Genomic DNA, 15,089 nt, shown 5'->3' with positions numbered 1-15,089 from the left:
TTAGTTGGACGATTGATGGTTTTAATATTTGTAGATTAGATATGAGTGTTTCAAAGTTAATTTCCTGATCTTTATAACTGCACCGTAGTTGTATTACAGAATATTCTTGTTGTTAGAAAATACACACTGAGGTATTTAGAGGTAAAGGAGTATCAAGGTATTTACTCTCAAACAGTTCAAAAAAAATTACAAATAAATAAGAAAGAGGAGACAGACACATATACATACACAAGTGAAGATAAGGCAAAGCTGTTAAAATGTTAATGTTTGAGAATTTGGTAAGGGTTATAAAGGAATTGTTAGTACTATTTATGCAACTTTTCTAAAAGTATGAAATTATTTCAAAATTTTAAAATGTAAAAATCCTTTGACATTGAAAGAAGTATAAATTTATATTTTCAAAAATTAACCAACTCTTAAAGGTTACTTTTAAAGCATATTGTATATATTTTGAATTTCCCAAAATTTTTATTTTTTGCCCTGCAAAAGAGTGATAGACCTCAACTTCTCATGGTTTTTGAGTTTCCGGGAATTTTACTTGTCATTTTGTCTTTCTTTTTGTTTTGTTTTGTAATTCTATAGGGCATTGGCTTTCTCTGATGGGTGACCAAAACTCAACGACAAATTAAAACTCCCATTGTCTTCAAAGTGACGCCATTTTAACATTATGCAACATACCGGTCTTCATCAGGAAAGGATTTCATTGCACTTGAACATGGCAATGACTCTGTCAACATGTTTACATGCTCCTCTTAACACTATTATCTTCTTGCGTTGTGGTTGTTTTACAGATCGACACTCTTCCCTCCCTTTCCCCTTCTTGTGTCTCCTTGAAGACTGGAAACTTGTCTTTCCTTGTTTGTCTCCACAGAGCCTCCACAGAGCACAGTGTCTAAAATGAAAGCGATTATATAGAATGCTAAAAAAATGATATTTATTGTAATCTCACATTTCTAGGCCTATATTAACAAAAATGACCCCTGACATTTCAACAACCCTTATTTACTCACAAAGCTTGTCCTCGAGCAAAGGGCACTAACATTTATTGACTATCCGTCATGCCAGACACCATATATTTGCTATCTCAGTCAGACCTTAGGATTACCATATGCAAAACAAAAACCAAACCCATTGCGGTCTATTGAATTCCGACTCATGGCAACCCTATAGGACAGAGCAGAACTGTCCCATAGGGTTTCCAAGGAGACGCTAGTGGATTTGAACTTTATATACAGCTCTTCACTACTACGCCACTAGGGCTTTATTAGCATATGAGACACGTACTATTATGCCCATTTGGCAGATAAGAAAATGGAGGCTCAGAGAATTTTCAAAGTTGCTGAAGCTCACATGGTAAGTAGGTGACATAGCTGGAATTTGAACTCAGACCAGTCTAATGCCAAAACCAATATGTTGTTGTAGCTGTTGTAGAGTCGTGTCTGACTCACGGTGACCTTACTTATAAGAGAACAAAATGTTGCTCAGTCCTGCACCATCTTCACGATTGTTGGTATACTTGAATCTGTTGTTGTGGTTATTGTGTCGATCCATCTGGCTGAGGATTTCTCTCATTTCCAATGGCCCTGTGCCAAACATGATGTCCTTTTCTAAAGATTAGTCTTTCCTGATGACATGTCCAAAGTAAACATCTTACTTTAAAGGAATTCTTGCTTTAAAGGAATATTATGGTTGTATTTTTTCTAATACTAACTTGTCCATTCTTTTGGCAGTCTACAGTATATTCAATATTCTTGTGTCAACATCACGGTTCAAATACATCAATCTAAAAGATTCCTGGTGGTGTAGCGGTTAAGCGCTTGGCTGCTAAACAAAAGGTCAGAGGTTCAAACCCACCAGCTGCTCCATGGGAGAAAGATGTGGCAGTCTGCTTCTATTCTATCTATTCTGTATTATAGTGCCACTATGAGTCAGAATCAACTTGACGGCATTTGGTTTTGAGGGTTTTATATAATATATATATAACATATACTATATATTATATCCCTAAGAATCCTTGGTGGCGCAGTGGTTAGAGCAATTGACTGCTAACCCAGAGGTCAGCAGCTCAAAACCATCAGTGGCTCTGCAGGAGAAAGATGCGGCTGCCTGTTTCCACAGATATTTACAGCCTTAGAAACCCCATGGGGTCGATGGCAGTGGGTTTAGGTGGTCATATGTCCCTAGGTGGCACAAGTGGCTTGTGATCGGCTGTTAACTGAAAGACCTGTGGTACAACCTACCCAGTGGCACCACCAAGGAAAGGCTTGATGATCTGCTTCTATGAAGATTACAGCCAAGACAACCCTGTGGAGCAGTCCTACTCTGTAATATAGGGGTCACCACGAGTCGGAATCAACTTGATGGCAACTAACAGCTATATGTTGCTATTGTTTTTGTTAGGTGCTGTTGAGTCAGTTCTAACTCATAGCGACCCTACGTACAATAGAACAAAACACTTCCTGGTCCTGTGCCATGCCGATAATCATTCTTATGCTTGAGCCCATTGTGGCAGCCACTGTGTCAATCCATCTCGTTGAGGGTCCTCCTCTTGTTCGTTGACCCTGTACTCTACCAAGCATAATGTCTTATATATGTCCTACATAACAGCTGTGTGTGTGTGTGTGTATATATATATATATACATATATTATCAGGTTTATATATATATATATATTATCAGGAGGGATCAGTCCCTGAAGAAGGGCATCACGCTTAGTAAAGTAGAAAGTCAACAAAGGAGAGGAAGAACCTCAGTGAGTAGATTGATACAGTGACTATAATGATGGGCTCAAGCACAGCAATGATTATGAGGATGGCGCAGGACTGGGCAGTGTTTCATTCTGTTGTACGTAGAGTCACTGCGAGTCAGAACCAACTCAACAACACTTAACAACAACATATATATATGTGTGTGTATATATATATAAAACTTCCATTGTAGATGCATATATATTACTTCCATTATATATACATCACTTCCATTATATATACATTACTCCCATTATATATACGTTACTCCCATAGCCACAGGGGTGATATCCATAGTCACCAAGACAGGGCATGCACATTGAGTTCACCTTCACCTTTTTTGTTAGTTGTACTAAAACATCCATTATATATATATATATATATACCTCCATCCCTTCCATTATGCTCAGTAACTCTATTTCAATTAGTTCTTCTATTTTATAATTTAAGTAAGTAAATCTATTGAATAGCCTCCACTTGCACAGCTGATCATTTCAGATGCTACCTTTCTGGCCTCTACAGATTTGGGGAGGGGGAGGAATAGAAAATAACAGCATGGATTTGAGAAAGTAAATTGAAAATGAAGTTCACAGTCACCTGGAACTCAGCAGTAAAGCAACAGCTTATTGACATGCTTTCTATGGTGTCCACCCGGGGAAATAATTTATAGGGGCACGCGCTCCTCACATTCTCTCTTTGCAAGAAAACAAGAGGAAAATGCCAAGAAGGACTGAGAAGGATCCACTCCCATATTTCTATTAGGTCTCATTCATTGGAACGGCTGCTGTGTACAGAAGTTATGATAGCTTGGGCTGCCCCTTTTCCTCAACACCTGCTACCCCTTTCTCACTGTCTAGTAGAAAATAGAGGCTGTGATATTTGGAAATCCACAGGTCAAAACTATTAGCTTGAGAGTAGCTGAAGCTCCCTATCTTCAGCTACCTGCCACGGCTACTGTGTACTCCTTGCAGGTGCACCAGAACTACAACCAAGACCCAGAGGCTGCCATCGACAGCCAGATCAACCTGGAACGCTATGCCTTCTATGCCTCCTTGTTCATGTCTTACTACTTTCACCATGATGATGTGGCTTTGAAAAATTTTGCCAACTATTTTCTTCATTAATCTTATGAGGAGAGCCAACATGCTGAGAAACCAATGAAGCTGCAAAACCAGTGAGGTAGTCAAATCTTTCTTCAGGGTATCAGAAAACCAGACTTTGGTGACTGGGAGAGTGGACTCAGTGAGAAAAGGCATCAATCAGTCACTATTGGAACTTCATAAGCTGGCCACTGACAAGAATAACCCCCATTAGTGTGACCGCAGTGAGACTCATTACCTAAAAGAGCAGGTAAAATACATCAAAGCACTGGGTGACTATGTAACCAACTTGTGCAAGATGGGGGTCCTGGAATCTGGCCTGGCAGAGTGTCTCTTTGACAAGCACACCGTGGGAGACAGTGATGAAGAAAGCTAAGCTTTAGCCTGGCTTCTCCATAGCCACGGGAGTGACATCCATGGTCACCAAGACAGTACATGCACATTGAGTTTACCTTCACCTTTTTTATTAGTTGTACCAAAACATCCGTTTAAGTTCTTTCATTTGTCCCATTCCTTCAAATAAAGTGATACCTAAAAAACAAAACAAAATAAAATTACTGGCTTGAATGGCAGGGCCCTTGCTCCCTTAGACCCAAGCCTAAGGCACCATGCTTTCTTCTGCTCCTGGCTATGTACCAAGAAAGGCAAATGCTCTTGAGTCCTCATCAAGGTATAGACCACTAACTCACCAGAAAGGAAAGAAAGTACACATACAAAGACATAGTGGAAAGAATAAAAGAAAATAGCTAATAGCTAACAAATTCTCACCTCCTTTAGAAGAGAAGAAGAAATTAATGCAAGATCTGGTAGGGTGTAGAGCTGAAGAAAAGAAAATTATCATCTGATATCCTTTCAACACATACCCCACAATGTAACCTAGGTATCCCAAGTCATTGGCAAACATCTCTGGGGGCAGTTTGGAATTTTCCAAATGATCCATTCTTCTTGGAGAGGACTCTCCTAAGCTAACTAAATAGGAGTTACCTGGTTTGAAGGCCAGAGAGATGCAAAGGATACTCCACCACCCAAATAGTACTTCGTGATCATAGTCATCACCACATGGAGCAGAAGAATCATTCAGCTGAGCCTTGCCCAAATTCATGACTCACAAAATTGAGAGATATAGTTAAATCGTTGCAGAATTAAGCCATGAAGTTTGGAGGTAGTTTGTGTGGCATAGTGGTTAAGCACTACAGCTGCTAACCAAAAGGTTGGCAGTTCAAATCCACGAGGAGCTCCTTGGAAACTCTACGGTGCAGTTCTACTCTGTTCTATAGGGTAGCTGTGAGTTGGAATGAACTCAATGGCAATGGGTTTGGCGTTACGCATCAATGGATAATCAAAACAGTGAGCCTCAGTACCTTCACCTTTAAAACGAAAGGATTGGACTCTATGGCCTCCAAGACTGCTTGCAATTCTAAAAGCATCCCTAGAGATACACTTTTGACCTCTTTTTTTCTGAGTTTTAAATAAACTTGTGCCAGTGGATGTTCCTTGTAGCATTCAGATTGCAGCAAGGAGTAAATTTTTTAGATACTGTTTTAGCACTGAAGGTTAGCTATAGAATTGAATATTCTACCAGAGGGGAGCCCAGAGCTCACGATGTAAGTGGGGGCTCACTCTGGCAACATACAAGGCCATCCTTGCTGATTCAGAATGCTTTCGGTAACAAGAGTAAAACCAAGAGTAAAACAAACGAAAATACTCCTTCTCTCATTGAGAAACTGGTATGAGACAAAAAAGAGCCATTCCAGGAATCGTGAATAAAAAATTATACAAACCAGACAAAATTCCACAAATAGGATAGTCATATATTTTTCCTACCTACCAATTTCCCTTAATAACTTCTTTGAGGGCTGTCATTTACAAATTTATCTCAGTCATCTTTCAACCTATTTTCATTTTTACCATCTTGGGATAACAAGCTCCACAAGTTTGCCATCTTTCCATTTATTTGTTCTAAATTTACTTCCTATAAGCTAGTTTTAGTTTTACCACTTCCTCCTCTGCGTGACTCGTTTAGCAAGCCAAAACTCTAAGTTTTGAAACAAAAAATCCTGAAAATTAGCCATGTCAAATTCTTTGTAGAATAAGCCTGGATATACACATTGAAATGCAGAAAAATGAAATATATAAAGTTTCCTCATCAAAGAGATTCCCATGAAAATCTGTCAGAAAAATATCACACAAAAGATAAAGGAATCAAATGTCTTTATCCTAAGGTTATGACTTCAGACTACAGAATGGAAAGAGTGTGGGCTTGGAGAAAGGAAGACCTAGGGGTCGATCTGGCTCTTCTTACTATCTATGTGTCTTTGGCAACTTCCCTGACCACCCTGAGCACACACAATGGCACCTGAAGAGGGAGGGTATCCTAGTCAAAAACTCTGTGCCCCAGGGAGCAAGGCATGTACTAGCTGCGTGCTTTTGGGAAAGTGACTTAACCTCTCAGTGTCTCAGTTACCTTATGTGTAAAATGTGGAAATAATACCAACTTCATTGTGTTTTCATGAGTTTTAAAAGAAAAGTTATACACAAAGCTCTTAGAACAATGCCTGGAACTCAGTAAATACCTTAAAATTATTAGCCGTTACAATTACAGTACAGTACTAAATGAATATCTATTCTTTTTCTTTCTGTCTTCTGGAAGTTTTATGATAAAAATGAGACTCTCCTGTTTGACACTGATATTTTAAGTACCAGTGGAGTCTCACTTCATGGTCTGGTTTCAGCTGAGCTTCCAGACTAAGACAGACTAGGAAGAAGGACCTGATGGTCTACTTCTGAAAAAACTGGCAAGTGGTAACCTTATAAATAGCAAAGGAGGACCATTGTCTGATACAGTGTTGGAAAATGAGCCCTTCAGTTTCAAAGGCACTCAAAAGACAACTGGGGAAGTGTTTTCTCCTAAAATAGAGTCCACCTTAATGAAGTGGATGGAGTCAAGCTTTCAGACATTTATTTGTTGATGTGGCATGACTCAAAATGAGAAGAAAGAGCTGCAAACACCCATTAATAATCAGAATGTGGAGTGTATGAAGTATGAATCTAGGAAAATTCGAAGTAGTCAAAAATGAAACGGGTTGTATAAACATTGATATCCTGGGCATTAGAGAGCTGATCTGGGTTATGGCCAACTATGCAGGGAATGACAAATTGAAGAGCAACGGTGTTGCATTCATTGTCAAAAAGAACATTTCCAAATCTATCCCGAAGTACAATGCTGTCAGTGATAGGATAACATCCATACGCCTACAAGGAAGACCAGTTAATATGACTGTTATTCAAATTTACACACCAATCACTAAGGCCAAAGATGAGGAAATTGAAGATTTTTACCAACATTACAGTCTGAAATTGATCAAACATGCAATCAAGATGCATTGATAATCATACAAGAAGAAAGCGAGAGGTCATTAAAGAGACAAGAAAGAAAAGGCCAAAACGGATGCCAAAAAAGACTCTGAAACTGTCTCATGAACGTAGAGTAGCTAAAACAAAAGTAAGAAATGATGAAGTAAAAGAGCTGAACAGACAACAAAGTAAAATATTATAATGAAATGTGCCAAGACCTGGAGCTAGAAAACCAGAAGCGTAGAACATGCTTGGCATTTCTCAAGCTGAAAGAACTGAAGAAAAAATTCAACCCTTAGGTTGAAATATTGAAGGATTCTACCAGAAATATATTGAACAACACAAGAAGCATCAAAAGAAGATGGAAGGAATACACAGAGTCACTGTACCAAAAAGAATTGGTCAATGTTCAACCATTTCAGGAGTTGGCATATGGTCAAGAACCAGTGGTACTGAAGGAAGAAGTCCAAGCTGCAGTGAAGGCTTTGGGGAAAAAGAAGGATCCAGAAATTGATGGAATACCAATTGAGATATTTCAAGGAACAGATGCAGTGCTGAAAATACTCATCTATGCTAAGAAATTTGGAAGACGGCTGCCTGACCAAGCAACCGGAAGAGATCCATACTTGTGCCCATTCCAAAAAAAGGTGAACCAACAGAACATGGAAGTTATTGAACAATACCATTAATATCACACACAAGTAATTAGACTGAAAATGATTCAAAATCATTTGCAGCAGTACGTCAACAGGGAACTGCCAGAAATTCAAGCTGGATTCAGAAGAGGATGTGGAACTAGGGATCACTGGGGATGCCATACGGATCTTGGCTGAAAGCAGAGAATACCAGAAAGGTGTTTACCAGTGTATTATTGACAACACAAAGGCATTCAACTGTGTGGATTATAACAAATTATGGATAATATTGCAAAGAATGGGGATCCCAGAACTTTTCATTGTGCTAATGCAGAACCTGTACATAGACCAAGGGGCTGTCATTCGAACAGAGCAAGGGGATACTGCATGGTTTAAAGTCAGGAAAGGTGTGCGTCAGGGATGTATCCTTTCACCATACTTATTCAATCTGCGTGCTGAGCAAATAAACCCAGAAACTGGACTATACGAAGAACAGGGCATCAGGACTGGAGGAGGTCTCATTAACAACCAGATCACACAGCCTTGCTTGCTGAAAGTGAAGAGGACTTAAAGTACTTACTGATGAAGTTCAAAGACTACAGCCTTCAGTATAGATTGCACCTCAACATGGAGAAAACAAAATCCTCACAGCTGGGCCGATAAGCCACATCGTGATAAAGAGAGAAAACATTGAAGTTGTCAAGGACTTCCTTTTACCTGGATCCACAATCAATGCCTGTGGAAGCAGCAGTCGAGAAATCAAACGATGTGTTACATTGGGCAAATCTGCTGCAAAAGACCTCTTCAAAGTGTTAAAAAGCAAAGATGTTACTTTGAGGACTAAGGTGTGTCTGACCCAAGCCATGGTATTTTCAATTGCCTCATATGCATTCGAAAGCTGGATAATGAATAAGGAGACTGAAGAAGAACTGATCCCTTTGAATTATGGTGATAGAGAAGAATATTGAATATATAGTGAACTTTCAGAAGAATGAGCAAATCTGTCTTGGAAGAAGCACAGTCAGAATGCTCCTTGGAAGCCAGGATGGCAAGAATTTGTCTCACGCACTTTGGACAAGTTAATCAGGAGGGAACAGTCCCTGGAGAAGGACATCATGCTTGGTAGAGGGTCAGTGAAAAAGAGGAAGACCCTCAAGGAAATGGACTGACACAGTGACTGCAATAATGGCTCACGAGTAACAAGGATTGTGAGAATGGCACAGGACCGGGGGCAGTGTTTCATTTTGTTGTATGTAGGGCAGATATGAGTCGAAACTGACTTGACAGCACCGAACAACATCCTGCTTTCTGACTCCCAGGACAGTTACTTGTACAATGTAAATAAAAATTGCTACACATATGTATAAAAACCAAACCCCTTGCCGTTGAGTTGATTCTGACTCATAGTGACTCTATAGGACAGAGCAGAACTGTACCATATGGCTTCCAGGACTGCCTGGCAGATTCGAACTGCTGACTTCTGATTAGGAGCAGTGCTCTTAACCACTACATCACTGGGGTACCCCAGTGCCGTCGAGTCAATTCCGACTCATAGCGACCCTATAGGACAGAGTAGAACTGCCCCATAGAGTTTCCAAGGAGCGCCTGGCTGATATGAATCACTGACCCTTTGGTTAGATCCACCAGGGTAGGTCTAGCTTAATCATTGGCCAACTGAATAATAACTGAGTTTAAAGTAGGAAAGACTTTGGACAAAAGAAGAACTTCTAGACAGCTAAGCTCATCAATACAAGTGACAGAGGGATCGGATGCATTCTTTCTTGTGGGTCTTTAAGAAAAGAATGAATAATTATGTGTCCTGCTAGTTAAGAAGTTCACCTGACAAACACATAATAGTCACATTGTATGCATTTGGAGAGAGAAAGGCACTGAATGGCAGCTGGGCAAGGTGTTTTTTGAGTCATCCATCCAACTCGTGAATTCTTAAAGGCTCGGAAATATAAAGCACGTGTGCATTTGATTTCTTTGTATTTAAGACTTCATTTCCTTTAGGTTCTTTTGGGTTCACTCTTTGACATATTGCTGGAGGGCAGAGACCTATGTACGGCAAACTCAGAGGCAGTCATACCTGGAACATCAGGAGAACTGAACACCCTTGCCCAGGGCCATACCCGGGAGTTCAGGGCCCAGTACTATTTAGTAACACCTATGGGCCTCAGAACAAGCATAACATCAGCTCACAGACATAGGCAGATGCTGTCATGACCTGTCCATATACCCACAGCCCACCTGGCGTTCACCTGTGAAGAGCTCCTGAACAGGACCTCATCTTCCTGTGTCTCTGTACTTGAGGTGTTCTGGCTGCTGAGCACGCTCAGCCTGTACATGGGGCTGGGAGTGACCCTCAGCTAGTGAGGGATGGGAGTTAGTGGAAAAGTATTCCAGCTTCTCTGTCCCTGTACTCTGTGTCATCTCTCAGAGGGTCTCCTCTAGCACCTGGCCTCAGTAGTGCCCTGAAATTCACATGCCCTCTATTGGTTTTTCTTCCTCCCTCTCTCACTTCTTCCTTCCCCCTCATTGAGCTTCCTGGGGTCACCTCCCAAATAAACAATCTGTATTCAAGTCCACGTCCTCAGGCTTTGCTTCTGGGAAAGCTGGAACTAGAAAATACGTAAGCAGGGTAAATGGGCATCGGTGGAAGCTTCGGAAATTACAAGGTATCATTACAATCATCAGATCTAGGGGCAAGAGTGTTTGTGGGCAGTCGAAGGGAAAGATCCTTGATAAGCCTCCTGGGCTAAATGCCCACAGGTGAACCTCAGATTTTCTTTACCATAATGAACAATATACCTCCTTATTTCCGTTCTTTGAAGCCCCAGTGGCGCAGTGGTTAAGTGCTTGGCTGCTAACCAAAAGATTGTTGGTTTCTAACCCACCAGGCACTCCTTGGGAGAAAGATGTGTCAATCCACTCCCGTAAAGATTTACAGCTTTGGAAATCCTGTGCGCAGTTCTACTTTATCCTGTAAAGTTGCTATAAATCAGAATCAACTCAACAGCACGGGGTATTTCCATTGTTTGGAGTTCCTAGGTGGTGCAGACAGTAAATGTGCTCTGCTGTTAAACAAAAGGTTGGCTGTCCAAGGCCACCCAGAAGTGCCCCAAAAGAAAGGCCTGGCAATCTACTTCTGAAAAATCAGCTTTTGAAAAACCTGTAAACCTCTTTTTGCCGTACTTACTGTGAGAACGAAGACCATTCTCAGCAACTAGACTGTTGGCATTCCAGACATTTTTGCCATCAGTCTGAAGGGATGCACAGTTATTGTGAAGGGCTCCAGAGGAACCCTGCAGAGGGACTTCAATCACACCCATGTAGAACTTAGTCTTCTTGGAAAGAAAAAGAGGGAGCTTTGGGTTGACAAACGGTGGGGAAATAGAAAGGATCTGGCTACAGTTCTCACTATGTGTAGTCATGTACAGAACATGAACAAGGGTGTGATGCTGGGCTTCCATTTCAAGACGAGATCTGTGTATGCACACTTCCTCATCAACATCATTATTCAACGTGGGTCTCTGTTGAAATCCGAAACCTCTTATGTGAAATCTACATCCATCTACATCGGTAGGGTTTGGATGAAGCCTGGTGTTGCTAGTTAAGTATCTCAGGCAAAGAAAGATGAGTTAATTCTTGAAGGAAACAACACTGAACTTGTATCAAATTTAGTTGCTTTAGTTCAGCAAGCCACAACAGTTGAAAACAAGGATATCCAAAGACTTTGGATGGTATCTATGTCCCTGAAAAAGGAACAGTTCAGCAGCCTGATGAGTAACATCTAAGAGTTGTCCAGCTATGGAAACAAGGTCAGAAGATTCCTGAGACCTATGGATGATACTCTTAAGATGCAATAAAATTCATCTATTAAAAAAAAGAAAAAATCCTGTGGAACACAGCTCCACTCTGATATTAATGGGGCCACCAGGAATCAGAGTTCACTGTAATGACAACTAATGCTTGCACTGGTTCCATTCTTTGACCTCCTTTGGGTAACCAAGAGTTATATCGAACCACTTCCCGAATTCCACGGAGAAACAAACACATAGCCCGAGGCTTGGGCCCAGAGTAATTGTATAATTCACTGCATGTCATGCCAGGGAAATGCTATTAAGGGTTTTTCAGACTCAGAGGTTCTAGGATTCTATCTTGAGATTGCCCTCCATTTAGAGAGGATAGTGTAACGCCCTGAAGGGAAGAACTATGTCCTGACTGGTGAATGATTTCTTCTGAAGATGAGATTTCCAGTATGAAATGGTGGCTGGAGTCCAGTGTGAGAGTGTGTGTTAATTATCACCTACAGATGATGGGTTTGCCTTCTGCCTATTTGGTAGCTGGTTCCAGTGCCCTACTTTTCTGGCCCTGTATTTACTGTTTTGGGCGCTCAAACATAACTTTGTGATAAAGTCAGTGGGGGGTTACATTACTTAACAGCATGTGTGGTGCAGCAGCTGTTTGGTGGGAAAATGTGAAATCCTGTAACAAGTACACTCCCCAAGAAAATGGGTGATTTTGGTCTCGAGCACATGAGAAGCCTGGGCCAATTTCCCTGCCAAGCATATTTTTCCAGAGCATTAATCTGCTATAAGTCACTTAAATCAATCTCCAGAACCACTCTGATCCCCATAATTTTCATTTACATAATTCATCAATTAAAAATATTGGAGAAGAAATAAATTTGTTACTGGAGAACACATTCTTTTGACTGTCCATCCATAAAATTATATCCTATAAACTTTAGGCTTAACTGGGCTCTGAATGAATTCACTAGTCACCTAGATCTACTGCAAGGGAGTGTCCTTATTTTTCTTTTCTACTCTGTCACATGGGGTTGCTATGGGTCAAAATCGACTAGGCAGCACCCAACAACAACTTTTCTGTACATGCGTTGCCACCTGACAGATCTAGGTTTGCATTCTCACCCCACATACAACCTTGGAAAGGTTATTTAAACTCTCTAAACATGACTTTTCTTGTCAGCATATTGGTTATGGAGCCCTGGTGGCACAGTGGTTAAGAGCTCAGCTGCTAACCGAAAGGTTGGCAATTAGAATCCACCAGCTGTTTCTTGGAAACCCTATGGGGCAGCTCTACTCTGTCCTATAGGGTTCCTATGAGTCAGAATCAACTTGACGGCAGTGGTTTTTTCTTTCTTTTTTTTGACTGATTACAGAAATAATTATTATATAGAACTATATAAAATATATAATTCTGATAAAAGTGTTGTTGTAAGGATGAATAAGAAAATGAATGTAAACTACCTAGCAAAATGCCCTTGCCAAAATTGGCACTTTTAGTACCTATTTATCATTCTTTGTCCTTTGAGCATCCAAACCCCATTCTTATATCTGAACCATTCCCTACCTTTTACATCTTGGTGGGAAATTAAAATGTTCAGACACCAACTTGGCCAGAATCCCTTGCAGCTGGGCCTAAGCACCTGACCCAAGCTTAGCCAATCAGACGCACATGACCTGGGTTTGACCAATCAAATTCATTTGCCCAGATTTTGACCCAGGATATTGCATCACAAAGAAGCAGGACACTGAAGAACCCTTCCATAAGGTTGGCCAGGAGCAGGAACACCTAACTTGTTGGGCAGCGGGGGCAGCAATGTCAGCAGCATCTGGGGTTTAGTGCTCTGTGACAACAGCCATATTATCACTAGGATGGTTCTAAAACATAAGTTGGTCTGTGATTCTGGCAATCGGACCTCCAGCCCACTTTCCAAACCTGGTTCTCTGGCCTTTTTGGCAAGACAATGAGCAATTCTATATCCTTTCAGTAAATTCCTTTTCTGATTAAATGAGCCAGGGTCGGTTTTACCTGCCAGCAACTGAGACCCCTGAATGATGCAGAAGTCACTAGGTAGTAACCATCATTGTTATTTTTTTTGACTACTTACACAGATTTGTGTCCCTAGGCGGTGCGAAAATTTAACACACTTGGCTGCTAACCAGAAGACTGAAGATTTCAGTCCACCCAGAAGTGGCGCAGAAGAAAGGCCTGGCGATCTACTTCCGAAAAAAATCTCCTATTGAAAACCCTACGGAGCACAGTTCTACTCTGACACACACGGGGTCACCCGAGTGGGAATCCAGTCCACTGCACCTGGTTTCGCTTCACACAAACCCGTTTCATCTAACTGGATTCAGATGTCTGTCTGTAAACATACCCCGAAGGATTGCTTCAATCCTGGGCCTTGATAAAGACAACCAAAACGTCAGCTGAGTGTGATGAAAACTTCACCAGGAAAGGGCTGTACTTCAAGCACAGAACTACCCAGAATAAATAGCAAACAAGGAAAGCTGTTGTTAAGGTCAATCTCTTTACTAAGGAATCAATGAATTTATAGCTAAAAATAAATCTAATCCTGACTTAATCTTGGTCCTATTCGTCTTTTACTATATGGTCTGGTGATCCACTTCAGCATCTGCCAGTTGTTTATGCCCCAGGCTATGCATTGGTCTTGGGGCTGGGCTAAGGCTGAGTCACTGTTTGAAGCAGGCCATTTTCAGTCACCGCGTACAATCGCTCTAAAGTAACTCAAGCTTTGTCAACTATATTTCTATTGCTGTGTCTTTTGGTGTATATTCACCTTTGCTAAAATCCATAAAGTGTTGAGATGCTGAGGTTTGTTATCTATGAAATGCAAAAGCACCCGGATAAAGACAGGTAAGAAGCACCAGTTCAAGTCTGGAACACCCAGTGGGTTCCACATCTCGGGTGGCTCATAAAAGTAAGCAAGCTTTGGGTCATAGTTTCATGGGACATGCCAGTTAATTGGCCTAATAATGTGTTTAGTGCTTCTGTTCTACCTTCTACATCATTGTATGGTGCCTGGAGTCTTCAAAGATGGTTAAGGCCATCCAAGTTGCAACAATTGGTCTCTATTTACATGGAGCAACAAAAGGAGTAGGAGAGTCAGGAACAGGACGAGGAATTGGAACGTGTGGCTACTTGCCTCCGTCAACAACTGCCTCCTTTGCCATGAGACCAGAACTGGATGTTGCCTTGCTACCATGACTGTACATTTTGATTAAAGATTCTGTAGAAGAATCCTGATCAAAATGGGGAAAGTGCAGAACGGAATTTCAAATTCTCACGTACTCCAGACTTTCTGGAGCCATGGTAGCTGAATTAACTCCTGAAACTATTGCCCTGAGATAATCTTTATACCTTAAAACTTTAAACCAATAATATCTTCTAAAACCAAACAATAGTGTAGTTTAACTAGTAAA

At 40.9% G+C, this 15,089-nt stretch overlaps 1 pseudogene; it reads left to right on the top strand.

Annotated features, from left to right (window-relative positions):
* The first annotated feature begins 1,311 nt into the window (after positions 1–1,311).
* Positions 1,312–4,291, top strand: LOC111751602 (ferritin heavy chain-like; annotated as a pseudogene).
* The last annotated feature ends 10,798 nt before the right edge of the window (positions 4,292–15,089 follow it).

The sequence above is a fragment of the Loxodonta africana genome, chromosome 13, assembly GCF_030014295.1.
Source record: "Loxodonta africana isolate mLoxAfr1 chromosome 13, mLoxAfr1.hap2, whole genome shotgun sequence".
Classification (NCBI taxonomy): Eukaryota; Metazoa; Chordata; class Mammalia; order Proboscidea; family Elephantidae; genus Loxodonta; species Loxodonta africana.
This window is presented reverse-complemented; position numbering and strand designations above follow the sequence as displayed.